The 20,035-nt window shown below is 31.9% G+C and overlaps 1 long non-coding RNA gene across 1 annotated transcript; it reads left to right on the top strand.

Moving 5' to 3' along the window:
* Window positions 1–6,083: 6,083 nt before the first annotated feature.
* LOC143043695 (uncharacterized) lies at window positions 6,084–12,966 on the top strand. Its single transcript, XR_012968551.1, has 3 exons — window positions 6,084–6,894; window positions 9,801–9,848; window positions 12,912–12,966. It is a non-coding gene; the product is annotated as an uncharacterized LOC143043695 (long non-coding RNA).
* Window positions 12,967–20,035: the final 7,069 nt, after the last annotated feature.

Here is a 20,035-nt window from a genome sequence, read left to right on the forward strand (position 1 = left end):
GAATTATTCCGCAATACTGCATATTATTTCTATATTGTATTGTATGCATTGTATTTGTTAGGGCGAACTTGATCTTGTTTCAAGGTAATTTAACTAGTTTTTGTCAGGGCAGTAATTTCGCTGAAGCAATTTTAATAATTCCAGTCTTAGTGCTATAGGTGGCGATCTGACATACAGCCTTGTACTGTAAGATTATTTCGCGCACCTGCTAAAGGTATATTTTGTACAAGTGCATCATATAGATATATAAAGATGTGGTATGAGTGCCAAAATCCAAGTAACAACTCATCAAACTAAACCATTATTTTTCAAGGTACGGCATGTTTATTGTGTGTCTCTGGACAAATGATATCTTATATAGTTGACATGTAATAATAAGGTGGTCTAAAAGTTAAGCGAGAAACGTCGATCTGTCAGTGCCGTTTTCCACATGATTGCTTGTTTTTTTTAAAGCTGAACAGTACTGCCTATTTCTGGCTCATGTCATATCTTCTCAAAAGTGTGTGAGGGGGGGGGGGGGGGTGCAATTAAAAAAAAAGTAATAACTTCTGTAATTATCAACAGTTTATAGATGTATTATAATAAACCCAATATCTGACTTCACAAGAAAATAGAAGGGTCACCTCGTACTTTAGAAACAAATGTGAACTGTTTATAAAACCGTTCAAACGTAGCTATACAATATAAAAAGAAATTGTATTTATTCCTATTACGTAAACATTATCAGTCTAGTGATTATATCATCCCGTTTAATTGCCGAATGGCATAGTGTTTAAGAGTGGGGCGAATTGATAGTTGAAAATGTGGGGACAATTTGGTCTAGCTTCCATTTGAGTTGTCGTTCTTATGAAGACTTATTCTCTGTACCTTGTCGAGCAAGGACAAGAAATAGCTGAAGGAACCAGATTTTCTATCGTCCTCGAATATGAACGCAGGAAAAAAAAACAAACGTACCTTGAGAATCACAAATAACCTGGACATTGATACTGTGAAACCCTTTCCTGTTCACATAAGCAGGTTCATCTTCGGTAGGTGCTTGTATATGTACATGTGTCCCATCTATACACCCGATAACATTAGGAAACCCAGCTTTTTCATAAAAAGCACGTTTGTTTATATTTTTCTGTCTTTCTGTAGGCCATTTTATGTACTGGTCTTTCCTATCTACCAAGGCGTCGGTAACATCTCTGACTACTCGTGACACAGTAGACTTGTCATAGCCCATAGTATCTCCGACCACTTGCAGCTGGCTTCCACTCCCATAAAAACGAAGGGCAATCATGACTTGCTCTTCAACTGACAAGGCTGTTCTTTTTCTCGTATTTCTCTCCAAGTCTGCTCTCGACTCATTGGCTATAAATTCAATGCTTTCTCGTCCAAACCTGTACCTTTGTCGTAGTTCCTCATCACTAAAATCTTTATTCAATGGATTAAAACCTCTGTAATGCTTTTCTCTCCTAACTCTTGGTAGAAACATACCAATGGCAGCCATTTTTTGATATCTTAATCATATGATTAAGATTTAATACACCTCAAAGAGGTCGATTAAGTTTAACGACAGTGTAAGCATTTTTAACGACGCGTTAAAATTAACGACAAGTTGAACAACACACTAATCATATGATTAATTTTAATCGAATGATTAAGAAATTTTAACGAGTCGTTAGCACTAACGACAAGTTGAACAACAGACCCCAGACTAATAGGGGAAAATCAATGGTGGTATTACACCTGTAGGTTATCATTCACTGTTATCAATTGTGACAATAACATGAAATACATAATACTGATGTCAAAAGTTGGGACACAACTTATATCAGCTTAAAGTTATAAAATAAATAGTAAACAAGATAATTGTATTACGAGTAGAGATAATACACATATTTCATTGACAGTCTATTGAGGTAAGTATATTTTCTGAAGGTTTCTTAATTCTTTTAAATAACTGAAACTATCAAAAACGACAATGCATATCGTGACACTACTACTAGAAACTAGATTGGTTTGTAAGAACTCGTTCTTTATAGAAGACTAACATTCAATGAAATCGAGTAAATTAAGACACAGTATGGAAAAAGAAGAAATTCAGTGGAAAGTTGTTTGTTTTACCGTCTGTTTTATGTTCGGTTTCGTTGACATTTGCTCGAAATAGATTTACTATACATTTGTGAAACATTTGTGCAGTATCTCCCCGTCCCAAAATCGAATCCTCCTCTTTACAAATATATAAGAACGACTCTTCAACAATACATAAATCACAGTCACTCTGAACACATCGATGAATGATGTGTTATGTTTAGAATTCCCCCCAAGTAGTCTTTAGGCATATAGTTGAAGGCCAACTATATAAACCGTTTAAAACGAAACGGGCAATAGGGAGAACTTTGTCAGATGGAGAGGAATAATGAAATTGCATGAAATGGAAATTTTTCAGAAACTTTATTCTATTGTATTTATGCCAATACCAATGCAATAGAAATCAATGCAATATCGTATTTACTTTTTAATTGAAGCATTACTCAATCATACAAGATAAACAAAAAGATATACACAAGTCAATTGGAACAGGCTGTTGAACAATGCTTATAACTGACGAAAATATGTATCTAACTAGTTAAGTTAAGTTTGCATAGTTACCAAAACAGATAACCAGTAAATAACAGTGTAAAAATTGGGTTGTTTACTTCCGGTCATAGTTACTTTCTTATATGCAATGAAGTGTAATGTGAAATTTTCACTGCAGCTCTGGAAAGATTTAAACTTTATTCATGCAAAGTATTTCTTCGGTTGAAATAAAGGTTAATACTCTACATTTTTTTTAAAGTGCCAATTTAACAAAGACTAATATGGGAAAATCAATGGTGGTAGTACACCTGTAGGTTATCATTCATTGTTATCAATTGTGACAATAACATGGAATGCATAATACTGATGTCAAAAGTTGGGACACAACTTATATCAGCTTAAAGTTATAAAACAAATAGTAAACAAGATAATTGTAATACGAGTAGAGATAATACACATATTTCATGGACTGTCTATTCAGGTAAGTATATTTTTTGAAGGTTTCTTAATTTTTCTAAATAACTGAAACTATCAAAAACGACAATGCATATCTTGACACTACTACTAGAAACTAGATTGGTTTGTAACAATTTATTAAATTTGTTGTCTCTTTAACACATTCCCCATTTCCATTCTCAATTTTATATAAAAGACTCATATTCAATTAAATCGAGTAAATTAAGTATGGAAAAGGAAGAAATTCAGTGGAAAGTTGTTTGTTTTACCGTCTGTTTTATGGCCGGTTTCATTGACATTTGCTCAAATTAGATTTACTTTAAATTTGGCGAAACATTTGTGCAGTGTCTCCCCTCCCCCAATGCAATATCGTATGTACTTGTCAAATGAAGCACTACTCAATCATACAAGATAAACAAAAAGATATACACAAGTCAATTGGAACAGACTGATGAAAAAAGCTTATAACTGACGAAAATATGTATATACGTATACGTAAGCCATTAATGATAAAAGCGTACAGCAGGATTATGATTTTATTTTCAATTTAAGACTTTTCTGAGTCTTTTCAGAATAAAACCTCAATGTTTTGGCACATAACCAAGAAGGTATCTTGATTTCAAAATTATAATACCTTTTTCTATCAGTTTGTAAAACTATTAAAAACTTTTATAATTTCATGAAATTCATTAAGACGAATTTTTCTAAGATAATAATCAACAGAACAATGTTAGATAACATGATTTTTATTTTTAAAAGTATGTCTCTACAGTTACTAGCTACCATACCTTTCATCTTGAAGGCTAATCTGAAATTTACAAGGCATTTTATCACTATCATAATATAGCTAAATTAAATAACAATTTCAAGGCAGTCAACAGGAAGCAATATCAGTTAAGTGGAATTACAAACTTTATTGTATTTTTAGGAATAAAAGCGCTTTGACCATCGTCAATTTGTGTAAATGATCACAAATGCAAAAAAAAAAATGACGGTAGAGATTTTTCGACTACAGTACTGTTATTCCGATTCTAATGCATTTCCATATTGATACGTTACGTTTAAAATAATTTCACATTCTATTAAACTTCACGAATGATTTTGGGGCAGAGACGTCAGAGCTAGAAGTGACGTCATAAAAGTCATAAATTACAAACTGGTTGCTACTTCATTACTTTTACTATATACTAGATAAATTTACCTTTGAACGGCGTTATTTTGGGAATGGTATTGTGTTCTTTTCTATTAAATCGAGAAAATCGATTATATATTCAAAATAGTGGTCAATATTTAAGTTACTATCATCAACTGTTGATTTGATCAATGTTGATAGTAGGTTAAGGGTATAAATTGAATTGTTACATACAATTGCTTAAGATAATCATTGCACTAAACAAGAGTTTCTTGATTATATTTTAGCGTGTCATTATAGAAAAATAGTGTGAATGAACAAAGGATAAACGTTTGGAATTCTTAAAACTATATATTTTGACAGAACAAAGACAACCTTTTAACAAGAAAGTTTCCCCAATTGCAACGATTATCATAGTTTCATAAAAAAAAACTCAAAATTAAATAAACAGTCAAAATTGAATTACATTATAATAAAGGCAAACCTGTCTCCACATTACTCCTACCTGAACTTACAATTATAACACTTATCTTTTATTGTTTTGATCGACTAATGTGATTGACCTTAAACATTTCTGCTATCGAAGCTTTCGAAACATCGTTATTTAGGTTTATATTGTTTAGTAAGATTTACCGATAGTTTTCTTTGAAATAATAGGGTTGGTCCAGTTTTTAACCGGATTTATTGGTTGATATGACTGTAACAAGAATTATTGTTGAAGAAAACAATTATGTGATGGTGCAATTCCTTTTTAGCTACGACCATCTGAAAGTGCACAAGTCTGATGATTATTTTGTTACGACCATCTAAAAGTGCCCAAGTCTGATGATTTTTTTTTTGCTACGACCATCTGAAAGTGCCCAAGTCTGATGATTTTCCCATGATTGATAAATTTTTACCCGTTTTGGGGGGCTATCATAACGAATAAAAATCTTAAGAGTTTCCAAAATTTTAAGTTTTGCTTTCAGTTAATTATTACCTGTATCAACATTTGTTGACTTCGATCATCACAAATCTAAACCTTAAATGTTCTTCTATTTGACATAAAAATATTGATGTTAATCATTCATTCTCCTCAATTTTTATCATATAAATAATAAGTGTTTTGAGTGTATGTCTGTTTGCATGTAAATTTCATAATAAATATGTGTATTTTCGACGATCAATTAATATGATGGAGTTAGAAAAATGAGTATGTTTTCAAACTTGGTTATCAGAAGCCGTTATAACTTTTTGTCAAATATCTGTCGATTAAAATCAGATGCTTGCAAAACAGATTCGTCTAATATCGATGACTTATCAGTATCATGTCAATGTGATAATAGCTACATATATGAATGAACTAGCTAAAATAAAGTGCGAACAATTTGTAATTCGTATTATTTTTTTCTAGAATAAGACTTGTATTGGATCACCACACTTAGACGATATAAAACAAAAAGGGAATGATGGAGTATCAAGATGAAGATCAAATGACACAGAAGTTAACAATTTACGGTCACATACTGCCTTCAATAATAAACAAACCCCTTTACGGCATACTCAATTACAAAAGACCACAAAATACCAATTATCAATCAATTCAAACACCATGATTTATATACATCACATATATTAGCAATTTAGAATACCTTTGGAAAGAGTTGTCCCACAAGAAGAAAAAATAGTTTCAGGAAATAAGAATCATACAACTGTTTATTCAAAAGTTGATATGCGAGGTTCTTATTTATTCAACTTGTAGAAAACTATAAAAATAAATGTTCATTCTGAAACAGATATATCTGTGTACCCCCCCCTTCCGTGGTCGTGACAAGAATGTGTCATTTGCATGGAACCCCATTGTGAAATCCTATAACAAAATCGAAGTATTGATTTAACAAACGATATATACATTACTTGAATTTGGAGTTTTGATGATATTTTAAAATGAATTTTCATTTTATGCAATAGATAAATCAACGAAAGCAAACTGAGATGACACAGGCTGCTTCTAAAACGTGTGAGATATGTGTATCTAGTCCTGGGCATAACTATTGCGAACAGTGCGAACAGCTGTTTTGTGATGGATGTAAAATATCTCATTTACGGACAAAAATGAGCAAAGACCATACATTTCTAATCGGCCCAAATATAAACCCCGGAGTTAAACAATATTGTAAAGAACACGATGAAACATTTATATATTACTGCATGGAATGTAATTCGCCGATATGCAAAATATGTGTGATTAAAAAACACAAATCACACGACTTTGCTGAAATCAAGGAAACAACTGACGGAATCAAAGCTGAGGTCAAAAAGGGGATGGACATGAAGATGGAACATCTACAGTCAAAGATAGCAGATATTGAACAAAGTTCAAACAAATACCAAACTGATGTTAACGGAATCATTCATGCTATCAGGGAAGAAGGGAGACACTTAAAAGAGCTGATTGATAAGAAAGTCGAAAGTCTGGTTAAATCGGTGAAAGAGGAAGAAACAAAGAATTTACAAATTTTGCAGTCCAATAAAAATGAGATTAAAGCAGCTTTGAATAAGGCAAAGGAGCAGCAGAAGTTCTATCAAGACTCACAGGGTATAAAAGATACTACGAAATTGGTACAAAAGCTAAAACAAATTAAGTCACAAATCGACAAAAGAGAAGAAATACAGATTCCTATTATGCCAACAGTCAAATATGCCAAAAAGACAGTAACATAGAGTGAAATAGAAAAAATGTTTGGGGAATTAACATTTGGGTAAATATGTTCTTAGTTATTGATTTTTTTATAAGTACTTTGGTGTAGGCAGTTGCTCTTCGTCTATAAAGGGTTGAATATATATGACATCTTCCGCCTTTTGTTCCCTTTACATTCTGCGTGTGTTTCTCAGGTAATCAAATGTCTTACATGTGATAATACAATGCCCAGTTATACATGCTTGGCTTTTAAAAAATTGTCAGTTGTGTTTTCTGATCATGGATTAAAAATACCATCATTTGATTAATTGTAAAACAATCTCATTTATGCGCTGACTATATAGAATCCTAAATATATGTTAGCATAACAAGTTAGAATTCAGTACTACTCATTTGAATTTAAATATCTACTACTAGAAATTGTTATTCCGATTTATACTATTAAAAATTAGTACCAATCAGAATTTTAATAACTACTATAATAATTAAAAACCAATTGTTCAGAGAACAATTGAAGGTCTTTCCATCAAAACAATGTATTTTGATATGAAAAGTTGTGAAACTAAGTTTAAAATGTCATTTCAATCGTCAAATGATAGCTCCTAGTAAGCTGATTCCAAAAATATATTGTTTCCATACATTTTTTTTAAATAAGGGAGATAATTTGTTACTTCCGGTTTGAAAAATGTTACTTCCGATTATATTTGAATATTTACTTGACACTGATTCCAAAAATATCTGGTTCTATATACTTTTATATTAAAAAGTACAAAAAAATAGCTATTTCCGGTTTACAAAAGGTCACTTCCGGTTGTCTTTTACAAGGTTAAATGGTTTGATATCTTTTTCTAAAAGTTGTATATCTTTATCATGTATACATATAGAATAAAAGCAAAGGTCAAAATCTAGAAACGTCAAATTAAGCTATGACCTTGAGATCAGTTTCAAGGTCATAAACCAAGGACCTTAAATCAAAAGACCATAGGTCTTTATTATATTTAGTAAATGAGTTATATCACCAAACGCGTATTTTTAAATACAAGAGGGGAGAAAACTCTTTTACATTCAACGTACGCTTGCAATCAAAATTTACATCTTACGACATGTCGCAACTAACAATTTAGTAAAAATAATTTGTTGATATCTTATACAGTCTTTGGATATAAGTGAAAATAAGCCAAATTCAAATATAAGAATATGACCTTGACCTTTGACCTTGACCTAATTTTCATTTTTTGGGACCAAGGACCTCAAATCAAAAGATCCTAGGTCTCTATCACTTATGATTTATAAGATAGAAATTCATATCACTTATATCAGATGCATAAGGGGAAATAACTCTCATATGGAGCGGTCATATCGCTTCGGTCAAAATAGGACAAATCATGCGAAGGATATAACGAGCAATTTTGTAAAATAAATTTGTCATAATCTTTTACGGTTGCGAAGGAGATGCGCTAACAAGGAAAACAGTGTTTTGGGAGATAACTCCTACAAAGAAAAGTATTCGTTTACGCAGGGTAAATTTCAAAAGTGCATAAACTGTTCTATATCATATACCAAATATCTAAGCGACATATTGCGAAACAAATGTTTATCGCAAGAACAAAATTAGGCGGAAGAAAAAAAAAATAATCAGAAGAAAAACAATAGGTCTTTCCACAGAAAAGTGGAAAGACCTAATAAAATTATAGTTTTTGTATCTTATATAAAAAATCTCAAATACGTCCAATACATTTTTGCTTTGGTTAACATTGTCATTATAAATACTGATACAAATTAACAAAAAATAAGTTATAATTTGATAAAGTGTTTAGACATACCTGTAAACTAAAGAGTTATAAAACCACAAAGTACCTCTTATATGTTCTTATTAGACTTGTGTCGTTTGTTTTCTCTTATATTAGAGTGTGAATTCACATTACGTGTCACGGTACTTTTCTATCCCAAATTCATGTATTTGGTTTTGGTGTTATATTTGTTATTCTCATCGGATTTTGTCTAATGCTTAGTCCGTTTCTGTGTCGTTGTTCTCCTCTTATATCTAATGCGTTTCCCTCAGTTTTGGTTTGTTGCCCCAGTTTTGTGTTTTGTCCATGGATTTACGAGTTTTGAACAGCGGTATACTACTGTTGCCTTTATTTATAAACATATGATATAGCAAATTTTAGAAATGATAAAAGACTTTTGAAAAAAAAGCTTTGCTGTGAAATGAATTGTTTTACATTGTCTTATCGGGGCCTTTTATAGCTGACTATGCGGTTTGGCCGTTGCTCATTGTTGAAGGCCGTACGGTGACCTATAGTTGTTAATGTCTGTGTCATTTTGGTCTTTTGTGGATAGTTGTCTCATTGACAATCATACCTAATCTTCTTTTTTATATCATAGGAAACTGTAACTCCAATTTATATAAGGATGTTTCAGGATCCTACCGAAATCAAGTTCGTACTGTAATCTTAGCATCTCAAAACTTTTCTTTCAATTATAATGACGAAAACCTAAACATAATTAAGTGTTTAAGTTTCATTGAATCATTGACCTGTTTGTAGCTGAAGTTTTATCTCAAGAAGTCAGTAACCAAAGAAAACATAAATGATCTTTAATAATGGACATACATATACTTACAGTTTTCATTTACAAAGTGTTAGTACAAACTTTATATACAAATTATTATAAAAATTTTATCAAACCGTTCATAAGGAAAACATTCCGACAGGGCATACACAAGGAAAACCGCCATTTCAAATGACTGGGTTAATTATAATTCCCCTTTTGCATCTGAATAAGTGAAAAAGGAAAAAAAAACAAACAAAAACAAAAAGCAGTACTTTTAAGGCAATTTGGAAACACGTTTGCGTTATTTTTGGAGTATCTTAACACTATTTGTTTGATTTTATAAAAAAATACAATTTTGACCCACAAATTAGATGAGAATAAAACTGTTAATAGGTCATTTTTTTTTCTCAGAGAAACTGTCAAAAAAGAAGAAAACCCGAAACCACAGGAGGACGTCAGGTTTGCATTTACAATAGACATTTAACAAAGTTGTTTCTATTGTTACCGTGTCCATGTTCATCTCTTCTGTTAATTGACTTTTGCTTTAATAATCAAACCAATCTAAATACCTAGGTTTGTCTTTCTAAGGCCGTGTTCACACCAAACGCCATGCACAGTAAACATGTTTACAATTAGTTAAATGTGATGTACACTGGTTTCACATTAAATTTGTTAACATCCATACACCTGGTTTAATTACCTGTAAATAAGATTTACTCACACTTTTAAACCTTTAAACTGGATGCAAATTTTCGGACAGTTTTTCCAGCAGTTCAGGAACGACCATTTGACTTTTAAAAAAGTGTGTGTGTGGGAAATGGATAATTTTTCCTTGAAAAATAATTAAAATATTCTAGTCATACAGATGAAAACAAAATATTCTGGATTCAGAGCTTCCCTTTTCATTATAGTTTTAAATATTGAAAAATAAAATTATTTGATAGCTAACATCGAAAAACTTAATGAAACCGTTCGCGCAAAAAAAAATTCTGACTTAGAAAAATAATATATCCCTCGCTTTTTGAACTTAAGTGGTTGCTCCTGTATGAAAGCAAATTAGATGATTTGCAGTAGTTTAAAGATACTAAAGATGACTTGAATACGCATTAGAAAACGTAGGCTGCAGCAGCGTGCTTACAGACGAAGAAAAAGGATTGAGATGTTAAGGATCACTACATTTCTATCTTTTCTGTTTCGTTCGAACGGTATTTCTTCTCTAAGTAGTATTTAGCAAAGGGAGGGGTAATGTTTTTCGCTTTTTATTTGTATTTCAATAGATGTGATATATAAGACAAACAATACAATTTACCTCACACTTTTTAGTTCTGCATTTATGAGTGAATCATTGTTTGAGTTAAGATCAGTGGCTAATATTTCCGTGTACGTCCAGTCGATTCGAGAAAACCTTTTCAAATGAATTATGTGTTCAGAAATGATAATGCTTGAGTCTTGAAAAAGGGTTAATAAAGATACCTAAGTTTTTTTTTATAACAAATTAATATTTCAAGTTTAGAAACATAATTTTTATAACATTCAATTTTATTCAAAACTTGTTTCTTCCTAAAGATGGTACCCAACACTTTCACTAAAATTAATTTGGCTCGTTTAATTTCATAAAATTTTGTCAAAGTATTTATTTTGATCCTTATAGAAAACTATAAAATTTTCAAAAAATTTTGAACCAACCGTTTTGTCAGAAAAATTACACTGGTTATATAGCAGTTGGACAAACACCAATTTTGATCATTGAGAAGCTTTATATTCCTTTTACAACACAACGTTATTAAAACGTTTAGCTTACTTTACAGAGTTATCTCCCTGTAGTGTTAGGTCGTTTACTTCAGATTTCACAAGTTTAATTTTACGTGCACGTAAAAGTAAACGGGCGTTTACTACAGATTTCTCAATTGTATTTTTACGTCCACTTGAAAGTAAACGCGCGTTTACTTTTCGCGTAAACTAATTGTGTATCTTATAAAATAATCGTCGTGTGCATTTGTACATTTATTTATGTTGTTAAAATGACTTAATATTTTACGTATATGTGTTTTGAACCTTAACAAAAAACACTTTTTATTAGAAATATAAACATTTATCTGGCGGATATTTCTAGATCATTACAAATTGTTTCGTCAATAAATTCTAGATGTACTTCCTGTAACATTTTCTGTCTAGTGTTTACTTTAAAGTCAGTAACAGATCCACTCTGACGGAAACGTCGTAGAAATGCACTTATCCCCTGTCTAGAAACTTGAACATTATCTGATCGTATCAACTCATCTCTAACTTCAGTATGTTTTTGCCAGATCTTCTTATACTTAATATCCTCTCACGAATGGTTTTACAGCTCCAGGACGAATTTCCATTTTGTTCTTATATGCAATGATTAATTTTCAATAAATTAATTAAAGAGGTGTCATTTCATTAAATGCAATCGTCAATATGTTGATCGAAAATGGACAGATGAATATTTTGATGTACCTTATCATGTGATATATTAGGTCAGTGTATCCAGGATACGAGGTCAATCTGCGTTAACGCGCGTTTACTACAAACAGTAAACGGGCGTTTACTTTTTTTTTTACAAAAATAGAAGACACGCCTTTTTCGCGTTAACGCGAAGTAAACGCGAAAGTAAACGCCCGTTTACTCTGTACAAAATTAGAAGACGCGCGGTTTTCGCGTTAACGCGGAGGTAAACGCGAAAGTAAACGCCCGTTTACTATTTATGTCTACTAAAATTTCGAAGTTAACGCAGAGTTAACGCGGCGTTTACATGAAGTGCACGCGAGTAAACGCCGCGTTAACTTTTTAGGCCCGTTTACATGTAATGCTTGGTCTGTACCCAACTGTACCACCTTAAATTTACATAGTAAAATTAATGTTCTAAATGACTAGTTTTGTGTTCACTTATCTATCACAAGGCCTACATTGACTATCGACTGCATGTAGACAAAACATGATTTACACTACATGTAAACGTTGACTTTTATCAATGTGAACGTTTTTGTGTTTAGTTAGCGTGTGAGTTACACTAAGCCAACACCAATTGTCAGTCATTGTGAACACGGCCTAGGTCATATTCACATATATCATTGCGTTCTACTGTTCTTAATCTCGATAATTATCATTTGTTTAATTGGTTGTGATTCCTCTTGCACCGATGAGTATGATATAAACAAAACACGCGTATAATATACTTAGTTATCATAAGTTAAATACTGTTTTTTTTCTCTTGTAGACATGCTATAATTATATAATAAACCCTAAAAACTAAGCAGTGATTTACAGTACCGTAAATTGCTTCAAAATGTGTCTCTTTTTACACGTAATCGGCTAATGTTAGCAACGTTGTTGTAAGAATATACATATGGTTAACTTTTGATAGATAAGACTAAAGGGTTGCAAGACATATATAAACAATGTAAATATATATAATACGTTCAGTTTAGCTTTCCAAAAAACAAATGTTATAAAAGTTAGACATCTCCCTTGAGAATATCTTAATATGATATTTTATAGAGTTGGAACAACAGTTACTAGTAAACAATACAGATACAGATGCCTAAGATGCAAGTAAGTGTAGCAGACAGCAATACTATTTCAAGCCTTGTTAACATGTATCAAAAATAAAGTTATAAAGCCGAACAAGTACAAAGTTAAAGATTGTTTCGTGATCTATTATTCCTTATAAATTGCAAAGTAGTATTTGACGCTTTCCGCATGATTTACTAGTATATACTTCAATTTGTTTTAGTTATCTAAACTTATTATGCTTATTAACTGAGAAGAAAGATGTATTAATCGTATGATTTGTAGTTTTTTTATACTTTTACCCGGAACTTGTTGAGGACACTATAAATGATAGGATTACACCGGTGTGCATACTTGATATCGACAATACTTATACAAAACAAACATATGTGTGTGTGTGTCTATTATATTGTCTTAGGTTCATTGATATGTGTATTGATTTACAAATAAACTGCTAACGTATTTGTCTTCATTTCAGGACAAATACAACTTCTGAGTAAGTACCTCTATTCAAATTAATTAACGAAAAATATTCTGAAAAGTCTGTCTTATTAAATGTTACATATTCATTTGTACACACTAATATTATCAAAAAACAGCCTGTACGAATATATTTGAGTAATTTACATGAACACAAATATATTCATCATATCTTATAGGGGAAATGTTGCTGATAAACACAACATATTTGCAGTTAAAGGAGTCATATGACCGACTGATTATAGATCACAAGTAATAGTTTATCATTTATAACAATCCATGTTACTGATAGTTGATTTATGTAAGTGGCAAAAACTGTAGCCTATTTATTAACTGTTGTTCAATAGGTATTAATATTTTACAATAGTGTGCACTTTATCTTACAATTATATTGATTTATTTACAGACAATCACCTATTCAGTAAGTATAAGCATCATGTCATTGAAAAAATAATTAAGTGTACCTGATATAAGACAAACAATTCAACATTGAGTTCATGAGTGAGATCTATCAATGTTAAAAAGAGGGACGAAAGATACCAGAAGGAGAGTCAAAGATCGAAAATAAACTGACAACGCCATGGCTAAAAATACAAAGACAAACAGACAAATAATAGAACAGAAGATACAACATAGAAAACTAAAGACTAAGCAACATGAACCCCACCAAAAACTTAGGGTGATCTCATGTGTCTCTCAGGTTAAATGATACTTGTCACAGTCTGAACCCTTCACCTGCTTAATACATAATGGGCAAATCCTGTCTGGTTTAAACGAACTGTGGTGCACCTAGATAAGAGAGGCAATTGTTATACAACTAATATAAGGTTCCACTAGAAATATTGGTATTAACCTCAAGAACACAATGTTGTAAGAGGACGCGTTATCAAGTTGAAAATGTCTCCTATTACAACAACCCAAATGACCACGTATGACAGTATGCATACGGTACTGTAGAACTTAGGTAGTTACCTTGATGGCAAATTTAGCCATTGACACCAATTGATGTCTTGGTTAAATACGTGAATGTAAGAAAAGACGGTAGTTAGTATGACAAAGACGGTGTGGGGAATTAATTTAAACCGACATTTTTACAATTTTATGGGATTGAAATGTCATTTATAATGTAACAATAAAAGAGGAAAAAGAATACATGCTGTTTTTCCTGTTGATATTAAAATTTTCTACAAATAAAGGTAACAGTAGTTTACCGCTGTACGAAATTAATAAATCGATTGAGAAAAAACACATCCGGGTTACAAACTAAAACTGAGGGAACATATTAAACTGTAAGAGGAGAACCACGACACAACATAAACCCTAAAATGCAACAAACACAATATAAGATAACAATAGCCATTGTCTACAAGTTAGACAAAAATTCACAAGTCATGTATACCGGTATTACAATTTTAAACCAAGGTTCAATACCAGTTGAAATTGCAGCTGATCAAAATTTTAAGATCACATAAAATAAAAATATTTGAAATTGCAAAACAAAGTAGTACACAATTGTGTTATTAAGTTTTTTTAAAACGAAAAAAAGCTCTGTTCGTTTCTATACCGAATTATTGACCGGGTTTTATTTACTTATATTAACTTTTAAGAATGGACACTGTACAGTGCAATTTATGAACATTTATTTAGGAATAACCAGAAACTATAGAACACTTACTATGAGGCTGTCATCATGGTCACATTGTTGTATTAATCAATCCTGCACTATCTGAATATTTGAATTTATGAAGCAACAGATATTGAAATTCCACTGAATATTATCATTGTCATCATTCATGTCATTGGCCCATATAAAAACTATAATCTATAAAAGTCATTTTACTAGCAAAGTACAGATCAAAGATGCAAGATGAAAAACCAGAGGGACTTAAAATTTTATCAAAGACAATTTTAGAAAGCATACTTGCTAAAAAAAAACATATACTGGAACTCCTGGGTTTAAGTTACTTATTAGATTTTAATGATATTAATTATTAATGCATCAATATGCTTGTACTGTAATTTTAATTATCTTTATACTAGTGAAAATATTATACTTAGTTATTCTGTTGTATCATATCGTATATTTTCCCCCCTTTCCTTTGATTGATTATGCTTATTTATCTGGCTTTCTTTATCATATGTCACCATAAATGAATATATATATATATATATAAATGCCTGTCAATCAAGGAAGAAAAAAAAAATCTTAACACTTTATTAATTTCTAAATTATTATCAGCATGTGATACAAAGTCTTTTAGATCTTTTAGAGTACAATCAATCTAAGAGACTTTTATCTTGCAATATTATTAAAACATTTTTACACAATTTTAATTTCCCATACCAAACTAAAAGAAAAATTGAAAGAGCTGGTATTGCTACGTTATTAAAAAGAATTGCAAACGTAGAGAATATTATCTTGTCTTAGGGAGGGATATTTCCTACTTTGTAAAGGATCACTCTAATTCAAACAAAAAAATCTCTGAAACTTACATTAGTAATATGCTTATTTTTTTGATTGACAACATATTTGGAAAACGTGTTTTCAACAGACTGTCGAAATTCCAATGGGAACCAATTCTCCCCTCCCATGCCGACTTTATTGACTTGTTTCTTTATTATTATAAGGCTGACTTAATACATGAACTTCTTAGGAAGAAAGAGAAGAAGTTAACAATCCTTTAATAAACTTTGCATTCCGGTATATTGATGATTTTCTGTCACTAAATGTTTCAAAATTTGGTGCTTATGTTGAACTTATCCATCCAAACGAACTAGTGATAAAGGACACAACAGATACAGTGAAATCTGTCTCATACTTACAGACTAACATCTAGAAATTGACAATGAGGGTCGGTTGAAAAGAAATTTTAAATTGATATGATATTCCCGGGCTTGTATTTCCTATCATGATTTCCTTGGTAGATGGTTGCTGCTCACAAGGAAGCTTTTAAACCTAGAGTTTTAATAGTGCAGTTGAAATCATTCTTTCTTTAATTTTACGGACGCCATCACGAGTTGGTTGACCGTTATGGAATAACTGTTTCAGAGATGATATCGGATATGTTCCTTCCCATTTCATGTGACCTACCGAATTGGACTCTTTACCGGGTTTGTAATAATATGAGACATGTTTTTACGACCGCAAACATTAGAAATTTTTTGGTCATATATTGGTATGACGTTGGAGTCGTCGTCGTCGTTGTTGTTGTTGTCGTCGTCGTTGTTGACGTCGTTGTCGTCCGAAGACATTTGTTTTCGCAGTATAACTTTAGTATAAGTAAATAGAAATCTGTGAAATTTGAACACAAGGTTTATGACCACAAAAGGAAGGTTGGGATCGATTTTGGGAGTTTTGGTCCCAACAGTTTAGGAATAAGGGGCCAAAAAGGGCCCAAATGAGCATTTTTTTTTGGTTTTCGCACAGTATCTTTAGTATAAGTTAATAGAAATCTAGGAAATTTCAACACAAGGTTTATGACCAAAAAAGGAAGGTTAGGATTGATTTTGTAAGTTTTGGTACCAACAGTATAGGAATTAGGGGCAAAAAAGGACCAACATAAGCATTTTTTTTAGTTTTTGCACAATAACTTTAGTATGAGTAAATAGAAATCTATGAAATTTAAACACAAGGAGTATGACGACAAAAGGAAGGTTGGGATTGATTTTGGGAGTTTAGGTCTCAAAAGTTTAGGAATAAGGTCAAAAGGGTCTAAAATTAAACTTTGTTTGATTTCATCAAAAATTGAATTATTGAGGTTTTGATATGCCAAATGCAACCGTGTATATAGATTCTTAATTTTGGTGCTGTTTTCAGATTGGTCAACATTAAGGTCCAATAGGTCCAAAATTAAACTTAGTTTGATTTTAACAAAAATTGAATTCTTGGGTTTCTTTGATATGCTGAATCTAAAAATGTACTTGGATTTTTAATTATGGTCCAGTTTTCAAGTTGGTCCAAATCGGGGTCCAAAATGAAAATTGATTGATTTCAACAAAATGAATATTTGGGGTTCTTCAATATGCTGAATATAACCATGTATTCAGATATTTGAGCCCAGTTTATAAAATTAATCCATATTGAGGTCAAAAGGGTCCAAAATTGAACATTATTTTATTTCATCAAAAATTGAATTATTGGGGTTCTCTGACATGCTGAAAATAACCATGTATTTAGATTTTGGATATTGGGATATCGACCATAATAGGTAAATGTACAATTTAAAATTTTGAAGTTAAGAAACCGATGTTGTGTCAACTATTTAATCACAATCCAAATTCAGAGCTGTATCAAGCTTGAATGTTGTGTCCATACATGTCCCAACTGTTCAGGGTTCGACCTCTGCGGTCGTATAAAGCTGCGACCTGCGGAACATTTTTTTTGTCATAATTCGGTAAACCGCTGATTTTGGTTTGTTAAGTCTAAGTATATTCGTTAAGCTGTGGTATATATTTTTCATTTATTTGTTTTGTCTATTCTTTTTATTTTTGTAACTTATTGTCCTAGTCTTTAATATCAAAATGTCAATTTTCACATCATTGTTGAATGATACATTTTTTATTTGAATGGTATGTTGAACAACGTAAAATTGAGAGCTGTGGTTGTATCGAAAATATCGAAATTCAACCTGTTATTGGTTTAGAGGTTTACAAGGAAATACTCCGTGTTGAACTTCGGATTTCGAAAAAAATGAAACAGAACGGCCCATATCATACCCCTATATTCATGTAAGTGACCTTAACTGTTTCCGTAGATCACCACTCCACTTCTTTAATTTGCTTAAGATATTTTGCCATACAACTAAAGCCGTAATTCAACTATTCAATAAAACAAATCATTTAAATAGGATCTCTGTAATGTCAGGATAAATAATGTGTTATGGTAATCATGGTAATATAAGTATACAAATGGAATAACACTAACGGGATCAGCATAACTTTGATGAACCTAAACAATACAAAACAGAAAACAAGTATTGTAACATTACAGATCCAAAGTACTTTGCTCATCAAATGGCAAGAACTGTAAAGTTTAAACCAATTATATCTGGTATTAACTACATACTCGTGACAAATATAAACAACGCAAACATAATCTTAGTTTGCCGACAGCCCGTCATGCTCGATGGACGCCAGATTGTATTATAAATATTTACAAATATTATTATGATCATTAATACAATTACAATGCATATTCAAACATCCTACAATTCAAATGTACGTATTATCCTAAATACACCAAAACCAAACTTCCGACTAAATGCACCCCTTCATAGACGGTCAAGGCCGGCCAGGAACAACTAGAGATAAAACGATATAATCGACCAAAATTCTCTAGAAACCTGTGTCAGTGGATGCCAAGTGCGCAATCCCGTCTCCAGGGTCAGGTGCTCTGACCTACACCTCAAACATGTCTGTACTGGCAAATTGAATGCAGAAAAAAATCAACGTATATACATGTACATCAAAAATTAAAGTTGAGTGTTCACTCGTTGCACGACAACTAGAAAGTGACCCTATGCTTTACTACCAGAAAGTATACCCATTGGTCACTACGTGTGACCCTATTATATATTCATACGACCCATACCCGTCAATACAATATTTTCCCGCTATACTAAACGAAACGCGGGAAAACACAAGTATTAACTACATACTCGTGGCAAATATAAACAACGCAAACATAATCTTAGTTTGCCGACAGCCCGTCATGCTCGATAGAAAAACACAAAGAACGGGGGATCAGGAAAAAAGTAACGTTACAGTCCCAGAGTTTGTGACACTTTAAGCCTTTTTTCAATAGAGTCCACAATATACATGTAACTATCTTTACTTTTCTCAGTTTTCCATCTCCCGTGTCTTTTCAAACATCTAATATCGTTAGCAACATGATTTGCGGCTGCGGTTGCCCCACCAGAACGAAGAGAATGTAAACCTAAATTTAAATTACCAGAGACTGATTTAAGTCTAGAAATAATGTTCTCTCTAGCAGACGTGTAACTAAGCTTTTTATTTTTGTAAATTAATTTACAAGTATTCCCTGATCTAAATACAGGTCTGAACAAAAACATAGCTGACCCCTCAACAAAACCTGCTAACCGAACATATTTCAAATACATATTAAAAGGACAAGCCACTGAAAAACCTTTGGAAATCAAGACTTCATTTCCTTGCCTATACTGGTAAGTCTTGCTTTTGTTTAAATACAAAACCAGAAAATCATCTTTAGCTTTAACATTGCAAAAAGGAAAGAGCTTAATTCATCATATCTTAGAAAACCTGCAAACCCCAATAAAGTCATAGTTAAATCCTTTACAATCAACAAATCTTCTGAATCTGAATATTTTTCACAAAGTTGTATCAACATATCAGTAGTAACCGGTTCTTTTTTAGTAACTGTTTTGTGAGCCGTACGTTTTGCAGCTTCCTGTATGGATGAAACAAATGAGTTTTCTGTAGGATCAGTCAAACCATTGATCTCGTTAGCCCATTTAATTCCGTACTTAGCATTGTCAATAGGGTGAAAAGTCGAACCTTGATCAAGCAAATGAGTAAAATAAAGTGCGATATGAATAGGTTGGGATGGCAAAGCAGCAAAACCTAGCTTAGTTATATACTGTTTCCAACGTCTA

The sequence above is a fragment of the Mytilus galloprovincialis genome, chromosome 8 (assembly GCF_965363235.1).
Source record: "Mytilus galloprovincialis chromosome 8, xbMytGall1.hap1.1, whole genome shotgun sequence".
NCBI classification, from domain to species: domain Eukaryota; kingdom Metazoa; phylum Mollusca; class Bivalvia; order Mytilida; family Mytilidae; genus Mytilus; species Mytilus galloprovincialis.